Here is a 9,940-nt window from a genome sequence, read left to right on the forward strand (position 1 = left end):
TATAATCAACCAATAATCCCCAATGAACATACCAGATACACATGGACAACCCCACATATACAATCAACATGTATCCTCCAATAAAAATATATCGGACACGTGTATAAACCACAGACGTGCAATCAACACACTCCTCCAAAAGTACATAACAAATACGGATATACACACCATATGTAAATGCACGGTCAACCAGATGACTCCTATACACATACCCACCTATGTACAGTCCACATCATATACCCAATCAGCATGATAATACCAGCCACCCGACAATCCCTACAGGACATACTCTACACGTTTAATCACCATAGAATAGATATCAAGAGTTGAGACTGTACATGAATTTAAATGGAACACCTCAAAGATCAAGCATAAGTCTCTAGCAGGAAGTCAACAAACAGATATGATATAAGGTAAAGCAGTCTAATCCATCGGATAGCAACCATGCACTAAGTACAAGAAAATCTACATAGAGGTAAAGGAAGAAATACCCGCCTTAAATCTGTCGATCGTCATCTGAAAATCCCATGTCGAGACACTCGTCCCGAATCCAAGTCCTGCGATCACACGGTATATATATAATGTTTAGCTAATCACATAATCAACAACAAACTAAACCCAATACCTAATCCTACGTCGATTAGGTAACCCTGTTTAGTTTCCACCTAATGATCCAACCCAAAGTAAATCATAGGCACATCCTTAAATTCAACTCTTCCTAAATCCAAACATAATCCAATGATCCTTAATAACAATCATGAACTCATCAAATGCAACCAACCCCTAATTAATCAAACCATAACATAATACAAACTCCAAGATGGACACTACTCTAATTCAGAAAATTATCCATCCATTACATCCCATTATTATCCACCACACATCATACATCAAACATGCATAATCATCCTCATGACCCACCTCTAACCAACAAATCTGATAATCAATCTCATCATATTTAAAACCCAACCAACAATCAATCCAATAATCCAAAGAATGATCACATAACAATCTATATTAACCAATCACTATATCCACAAATACCAACCCAATACAAACCCTAATCACTCCAACACATACCAATAACGATCATGTGTCTATTTACATAAATCATTTACTAAATAACCATCACGAATCGACTTATCACAATCAAATTCCAAATCCTAAACATTTAATCCATTTGATCGACCACCAAACATCATAAATCCAACACACAAAATTCTTCCACATAATTCATCATCAATCAAACACTAATCCAAACTCATCACAAAGCCTTCTAAATCCGCTAACCAGCCCAAGATTCAATCCAAATCAATATATCAAAGCTAAATTCCAATTCCTTAACCATGAATCAATTTCACACTAAGAAGAAAACTAGTGGTAGACACTTACCTTGAGGGATGGCAGCAAACCAGTAGCTAACAACCCTACAACCCACTGCCAGAAGCTACAAAGGATACCCATAATCAATTCTTCCAATGATCAATCCATAAAACCAATCATATAGCAAAAGATTTGCTGAAACCCTAATTCACAGCACTAAACTCACCTCAAACAGATCCCTAACTCTTCAGCCGAGACCTCCACAACTCCAAGAAATGGACTTGGCAGTGACCGGCAACTGGGAAGATCCACCACATACTGGTCCAATGCTTCCTCTATTCCAGAACAGAAAGAACATCACCAAGAAGATCAATCAAACAAGATCTTGAAGCCGTATGATTCAAGGTGAAGCATACCTCAATTAAACTCTCCCTGGTGATGTCGCCCACTTCGATCCAGCAATTTTGGAGTTGCAAGTCAAACTCCAGTGAACAGATAGAGGAGAAGAACTGAGAGAGCTCAATCTACCGAGAGAGATGCGAACCAATTCCCCCGCTGCCGTGCCCTAGCTCCGCCGGATCACCTCGATCGCTCGCAAGAAACAACCACCAGGATGCCTACTCTGCCGGAGATGATTGGTACCCTTCGAGCTCCAACGTCCTATCTCCGGTAACTCAGCAAGAACTCAATCGCAGTGGACGAGACCTCTCCGTCGGCGATCTAGGGCAGGAAGAGGAGGGAGAGGAAGGGAGGAGGGATCCACACCTCAAGAGGGAGAGGACGGAGAACCCGCCCTGCAAAGCTCCGGTGGTTGCTTGCGCCGGCGACACCGAGAGGCGGAGAGGAGAAATCGCCGGAGAGGGGCTCGGGCAGAGGGAATCGGGGAGGAGGAGATCGGCGTCGGGTTTGGGGAAAACGGCACTTGGGAAGGGAATTAAAGGAAAAGAAAATAACTTATAATTATAAACATTTCCTCACCTAAACAGGTATCCCAAACAGGCCTTATCCGTACTCGAGATTGATCCCCTCAAAACCCGTCTTACGAGCTCTGAAAAATTCCCAGAAAATTTCTAAAAATTTCGGAAAAATTCTATAAGGCTATTTCCCAAATAACCCTATCTATTTAAATTTTTCGATATCTTACATTCTCCCCCACTAATAAAAATTTGGTCCCCAAATTTACTGGTCAACTCAGGGATCTACATCCAATGATAACCTCCAAGCAGCATACTCGCATACCACTCTATCCAAGTATGATGAACAAATCTCCAACCATAAAGAATGACTCTGTGGGTTATGAGTCCACCCTACTTCCGCTTCTCTCACACTGCCATCTAGCCAACAGTGGATAAATCAACTACCTCTAAAATCTAAAATTTACTATCCTCAGATCCTCCAACATCTGTATAAGGCGGTCCAGCTATCCATCAGTCTAAGGGTAAAAATCTATACTAAAGTGAAGCTCCTAACTCAAAGTCTGCTGTAACCGTAATTACAACCATGACATGAATCACTGATCTCCATCCAAAACAATACTCAGAGATACATCATCCAGTCTGGAAATCCCTCTAGAGTATAATCCAGCTACTCAATCCAAAAGAATCTATCCTACAAATCAATAGCTAGGGAGTAAGACGTTGCCCAACAATGATTACCCCAACCATTATATCCTCTCCGAGTCTTGGGTAATCTCACAACAAAATCCATCATGACATACTCCCAACTCCACCCCAAAATACGAGTCTACTGAAACAATCCTACTGATATCTGATGTTCAGCATTCTCTTGCTGACATACTAAACCTCAAGCTACAAAATCCACGATGTCTTCCTTCATGAAAATCCATCAATAAGAACACTCCAAATCTCTATACAACATGTATCACAAATCTAGAACGATGTGTTTCTTGCGGTCACTCCTCCCGGATAAGAAGTGGCCCGGAAACACACTAGATCTCCCACGAAACAAAGAATCCAACTCTCATTACACGAGAATTCTAACTACTGGCATGTGACTGCTTCGCTCATGCTATATCGAAACTGCACCAAACTCCAAATATGATACCTCTGTATAGAGTGCAAATCCGTCTACACTAGAGAGTACTAAACTGATCTCACCAGCATCTAACCAGGAAGGTTCCCTACCCTTCCTATACAGTTCAGTCAACGACATATCAATGCTAGAGAAATCCTCCATCAATCTCCGGTATAGACTTCGACCACTTCCAACTGGTGATAGCCTCTAACTCTTGTGGATCTACTAATATCTCTACTGGTGACCATATGTCCCAGCAATTTCCACAGAAGACAATCACAATACGTACTACTAACTTCACATATAGATGTTCCCGTCGAAACATCTCTAGAACTATGCGAAGATAGGGCACGTGATCCTCCTCGGATCGGGAATAGATCACAACATCGCCAATAAAGATAATGAAAACTGATCCAAACACCCTAATGATACCAAGTACATCGAGTCCATAAAAACATCTAGGGCACGATATGCCTAAATGGTAACACCAAAGACTCATATTATCCATACAATAAGCACACTCAACCGTAAGATCCCCAACAAATCTGTGATCCGATCACCAACTATAAATCCATAAATCCATATATATCACAAACACACTACACTCCATGTCACTATCAACATCAAACACCAAATAGTATATTATCAAGTCAAATATCCACTAATAAATCATAAAACGACAGCCTATCACCACACCTGATCTCCTAATATCTATCAATTCCAAATCATCCTCAACATCAATCAATCATACCAGACAATCCCCTAAACAAAGATAGAGTAAAAGGAAATCATCCAACCTTCAACACTCACTATCTACAAACTAAATGTATCCATAAAGTCTGTCAAATCTCATTATCTCATCCTTTTTAATAATCAAATATCCCTCGTAAAGGAACGTCAATCCGAAGTCCAAGGGTCACCCAATCTCCTTACTAAGAGTCTACCCATCAAGAGAGTATCTACACGACCCTCATAATCCTCCTATATATGTCCCTCGACAAATGCTGATAAAAGGGTCGCATCCTCCAATCTGAGATATAGACTACAATATCTGGTAAAATGATCACGTGGTCAAGGTCTTGAGCCACCTGATGAAGACAATGTTAGTTGAGTCGTCTAACCATTGTCTCGTACCCCATCATACTGTGATTGCTCCATCTGAGGTTCAGTAACCTCCAGTATCAAGCAATGAACACAAAAATAGAGGAGCACTATAACTAACTAGCTGATCAAATTATCCGTCAATCAACGCTCTACCCTTCGAAAATCATCATCTGAAATTATACCTAGTTACGATCAGACCTCCTAGGTAGTACTCAACTAATATCACTTCCTCCGCACCATTGCGGGGTATATATCACTAAGTACATCATGGATATCTAATCATATCCAATAGTTCCATGAGTCAGGATCTCCCATAGAACAACGATAGGCGAGTCTACTAGTCATCGCCTTATAAATCACCATGCTACCGAAAGAGGTAAAGAACTACTCTCTCTCCAAAACATCTCAAGGAAATCACTCAGTGACGACCTGATCTCCAAAAACATTCTCTCCTTCTTCCTTCACGTGGTACCGGGTCACGTAAAGGTTAAGCAGCCAACTTCAACTCTCTCATGTCAATACAAATCATATATCCAAATGTACTCTCCAACTCGTATACCCTAATAACGGTTATATCTCATAAGTGTTAAGCAAGTCGCTTTACACTGTTCCACATCAGTGGAGGTATCCTATCCGAATGTACCTTCTAAGTCATTCTATCAGGTACAAACAGTCCATAGTCAAAGTCCCCATGGAATCGGATACGATAATCCTCTACAGACTGACTAAGCCGATATTGGTATACGGCCAATTCAGTCCTTTCTACCCTGGTACAAGTCAAAATATCTAACCGAGTATGAAACATCCCACCGATAGGAATCTCTAAAAATAGAGTAAGTCGATCCCCTACTGGTCGGACCAACAAAATAAATCGATCATCTCCTAACCGATCCAATAAGAGTAAATTAATCATCCACTGATGAAACTAAGGTAAATCGATACACCACTACCCAAGTCAACAAGGGTAAATCAGTCAAACCATAACTACTCAAGTCAACCAAGTAAATCAATCATCAACAGGAGTAAACCGGTACTCTACTAACTGAGTCAACATGGGTATACAGATATCATCCACCATCTAGCTAATAGTAACCAAGACTAGTATGAGACTCTAACTCTCAACCAACTAGTAGTAATAGACACTAAACTACTGGTAGTATGATATGATGAATCCCCTGAGACTGTAATCCTTGATCTCCATTAGGTCAACCGTGATCAGTGATTGACCCAACACATGAAATGCATAATACAATCAACTAGGCAAGTACTAACTAGAGAGTACTAACACAAGTCATAGCTAACTATCATGAGCAACAATACATACACCAACAGAAATGAATGATAACAATATGCAAACATACCTCCTATAGCCTGGAGATGTCCTGCTGCTGCCTGGTCCCAAAACCCGAAAAGTCACATCAAGAAAATCGAAACACAAAATCCAAAACACGAATAATAGGCATCGTACCTGCTCTGATACCACTTAAATTGTCACGCCCCCAAAGGAGTTCCTGTCAGACAAAAATCCGACAAAACCTCCCCTGTACCGGTGACAATCTGAAGCATCACTACAAGCAAAATACATCAGCCACATGCGGCTGGAATATTTATATACACAACCACGCAGTTATAATAACAGCCCACACGGCTGGAATGAAACAATCACAACCACGCAGTTATATATATAAAACAGCCCACACGGCTGTACTAAAAACCAACACAGCGGAAAAACGAAAACGGAAAGCCCAATACAACACAATCAACACACTGCTAGCCGGCTAGGCTTATACAACAAATACAACACCCAAAACCATACGATAGCCACACGGCTATACACAAATACAATGCCAAAAATAAGAAAAGAATATACAAAAGAAAACAATCACGATCTTCGGATGTGACGTAGGACCCGGCAGACAGGATACTCCGAGCGACACTCCAACCATCTACCTGAAAACATAAATATATACATGCGGTGGTGAGTATAGGTAACTCAGCGGGTAATAGAAAAGATAGTGCATGGTCTATACATAAAACATGGAGATCACAAGTATACAGTCTCAGTAGGGAATAAAGAATATGACCATACTATCATAATCAATGCATCTGAACCTACCTAACGTAATAACCAGACATAATCATAACTAACCTACAAACTGCACAAACCGCTGCTGACATAATGGTAAATACATACCCAATCTGAAATCGACGCAAGGTACAAAGATCGGTAAACTCACTGGATCTGCAACAGATATACCCGTGACACCTGTGCAATATAAGTACGACTGCATATACATGTAAAATAAATGACATGTATGCAGCATGGCAACCAAATGCAACAACCATATCTCAATCAAGTGCAACAACGACAATCACATGCAACTAGTATCTACTAGGCATGTATGCAAATGCAGATGCACCGCGCATCAAATGCAAGAATAATAACTGCGTATGCATGCTCCATGGTCACCCCCGCCACCTCTCTCGACACCACGACCCCTGTATGGCCGAGAGGCTTGGGTCTGTGACGACTGTACTACCCTCCAGCCCACTATATAGTGGTCGAGGCGGACAGTCCGCTAGTAGCTATCTAACTACATAGCATCAGGGTCCCTGACTGCTCACAACGCCGGATCTCACTAAACCTCGTGACCGGGTGGCACGACAGGACTAGCAGCAACTGCTCCAACTACCACTACCCATGAGGGGCCGAGTGGGCGGCTAAACCAAACCAACTGATGACTCTCTCACCACAAGGGAGACAATGGTCATCAGATGCAATGAATGATGAACATGATATATATATATATAACCATCATCCATGCAACAACCCCAAACCTCATAAATACCTCCAACATGAGTATAACCGTCATGATACCTCCACATATCCCACCAAACATATGTATACAACTACATATGTATAATCAACCAATAATCCCCAATGAACATACCAGATACACATGGACAACCCCACATATACAATCAACATGTATCCTCCAATAAAAATATATCGGACACGTGTATAAACCACAGACGTGCAATCAACACACTCCTCCAAAAGTACATAACAAATACGGATATACACACCACATGTAAATGCACGGTCAACCAGATGACTCCTATACACATACCCACCTATGTACAGTCCACATCATATACCCAATCAGCATGATAATACCAGCCACCCGACAATCCCTACAGGACATACTCTACACGTTTAATCACCATAGAATAGATATCAAGAGTTGAGACTGTACATGAATTTAAATGGAACACCTCAAAGATCAAGCATAAGTCTCTAGCAGGAAGTCAACAAACAGATATGATATAAGGTAAAGCAGTCTAATCCATCGGATAGCAACCATGCACTAAGTACAAGAAAATCTACATAGAGGTAAAGGAAGAAATACCCGCCTTAAATCTGTCGATCGTCATCTGAAAATCCCATGTCGAGACACTCGTCCCGAATCCAAGTCCTGCGATCACACGGTATATATATAATGTTTAGCTAATCACATAATCAACAACAAACTAAACCCAATACCTAATCCTACGTCGATTAGGTAACCCTGTTTAGTTTCCACCTAATGATCCAACCCAAAGTAAATCATAGGCACATCCTTAAATTCAACTCTTCCTAAATCCAAACATAATCCAATGATCCTTAATAACAATCATGAACTCATCAAATGCAACCAACCCCTAATTAATCAAACCATAACATAATACAAACTCCAAGATGGACACTACTCTAATTCAGAAAATTATCCATCCATTACATCCCATTATTATCCACCACACATCATACATCAAACATGCATAATCATCCTCATGACCCACCTCTAACCAACAAATCTGATAATCAATCTCATCATATTTAAAACCCAACCAACAATCAATCCAATAATCCAAAGAATGATCACATAACAATCTATATTAACCAATCACTATATCCACAAATACCAACCCAATACAAACCCTAATCACTCCAACACATACCAATAACGATCATGTGTCTATTTACATAAATCATTTACTAAATAACCATCACGAATCGACTTATCACAATCAAATTCCAAATCCTAAACATTTAATCCATTTGATCAACCACCAAACATCATAAATCCAACACACAAAATTCTTCCACATAATTCATCATCAATCAAACACTAATCCAAACTCATCACAAAGCCTTCTAAATCCGCTAACCAGCCCAAGATTCAATCCAAATCAATATATCAAAGCTAAATTCCAATTCCTTAACCATGAATCAATTTCACACTAAGAAGAAAACTAGTGGTAGACACTTACCTTGAGGGATGGCAGCAAACCAGTAGCTAACAACCCTACAACCCACTGCCAGAAGCTACAAAGGATACCCATAATCAATTCTTCCAATGATCAATCCATAAAACCAATCATATAGCAAAAGATTTGCTGAAACCCTAATTCACAGCACTAAACTCACCTCAAACAGATCCCTAACTCTTCAGCCGAGACCTCCACAACTCCAAGAAATGGACTTGGCAGTGACCGGCAACTGGGAAGATCCACCACATACTGGTCCAATGCTTCCTCTATTCCAGAACAGAAAGAACATCACCAAGAAGATCAATCAAACAAGATCTTGAAGCCGTATGATTCAAGGTGAAGCATACCTCAATTAAACTCTCCCTGGTGATGTCGCCCACTTCGATCCAGCAATTTTGGAGTTGCAAGTCAAACTCCAGTGAACAGATAGAGGAGAAGAACTGAGAGAGCTCAATCTACCGAGAGAGATGCGAACCAATTCCCCCGCTGCCGTGCCCTAGCTCCGCCGGATCACCTCGATCGCTCGCAAGAAACAACCACCAGGATGCCTACTCTGCCGGAGATGATTGGTACCCTTCGAGCTCCAACGTCCTATCTCCGGTAACTCAGCAAGAACTCAATCGCAGTGGACGAGACCTCTCCGTCGGCGATCTAGGGCAGGAAGAGGAGGGAGAGGAAGGGAGGAGGGATCCACACCTCAAGAGGGAGAGGACGGAGAACCCGCCCTGCAAAGCTCCGGTGGTTGCTTGCGCCGGCGACACCGAGAGGCGGAGAGGAGAAATCGCCGGAGAGGGGCTCGGGCAGAGGGAATCGGGGAGGAGGAGATCGGCGTCGGGTTTGGGGAAAACGGCACTTGGGAAGGGAATTAAAGGAAAAGAAAATAACTTATAATTATAAACATTTCCTCACCTAAACAGGTATCCCAAACAGGCCTTACCTGTACTCGAAATTGATCCCCTCAAAACTCATCTTACGAGCTCTGAAAAATTCCCAGAAAATTTCTAAAAATTCCGAAAAAATTCTATAAGGCTATTTCCCAAATAACCCTATCTATTTAAATTTTTTGATATCTTACAGCAAGTGTGTGCAAACTTTAATTCTCTCTTCTTCTTCCTCTCTACTCCTCTCTCCCTCTCCTCCATTGTCGTGACCATCCAAGAGTGCTAGC

At 41.3% G+C, this 9,940-nt stretch overlaps 2 long non-coding RNA genes across 6 annotated transcripts; both read right to left on the reverse strand.

Moving 5' to 3' along the window:
- Nucleotides 1-498: 498 nt before the first annotated feature.
- On the reverse strand, nt 499-2,316 carry LOC122039684. Of its 3 annotated transcripts, XR_006128329.1 has the most exons (4): nt 1,740-2,316; nt 1,550-1,658; nt 1,393-1,447; nt 499-557 (listed from the first exon to the last, which is right to left on the reverse strand). It is a non-coding gene; the product is annotated as an uncharacterized LOC122039684 (long non-coding RNA). The 3 variants fall into 3 exon arrangements; XR_006128330.1 differs by lacking the exon at nt 1,393-1,447; XR_006128328.1 differs by lacking the exon at nt 499-557 and having other exon boundaries at nt 564-1,447.
- Nucleotides 2,317-7,878: 5,562 nt separating this feature from the next.
- LOC122039685 lies at nt 7,879-9,696 on the reverse strand. 3 transcript variants are annotated; one of them, XR_006128332.1, is made up of 4 exons: nt 9,120-9,696; nt 8,930-9,038; nt 8,773-8,827; nt 7,879-7,937 (listed from the first exon to the last, which is right to left on the reverse strand). It is a non-coding gene; the product is annotated as an uncharacterized LOC122039685 (long non-coding RNA). The 3 variants fall into 3 exon arrangements; XR_006128333.1 differs by lacking the exon at nt 8,773-8,827; XR_006128331.1 differs by lacking the exon at nt 7,879-7,937 and having other exon boundaries at nt 8,576-8,827.
- Nucleotides 9,697-9,940: the final 244 nt, after the last annotated feature.

This window comes from Zingiber officinale, chromosome 2A (genome assembly GCF_018446385.1).
Source record: "Zingiber officinale cultivar Zhangliang chromosome 2A, Zo_v1.1, whole genome shotgun sequence".
Classification (NCBI taxonomy): domain Eukaryota; kingdom Viridiplantae; phylum Streptophyta; class Magnoliopsida; order Zingiberales; family Zingiberaceae; genus Zingiber; species Zingiber officinale.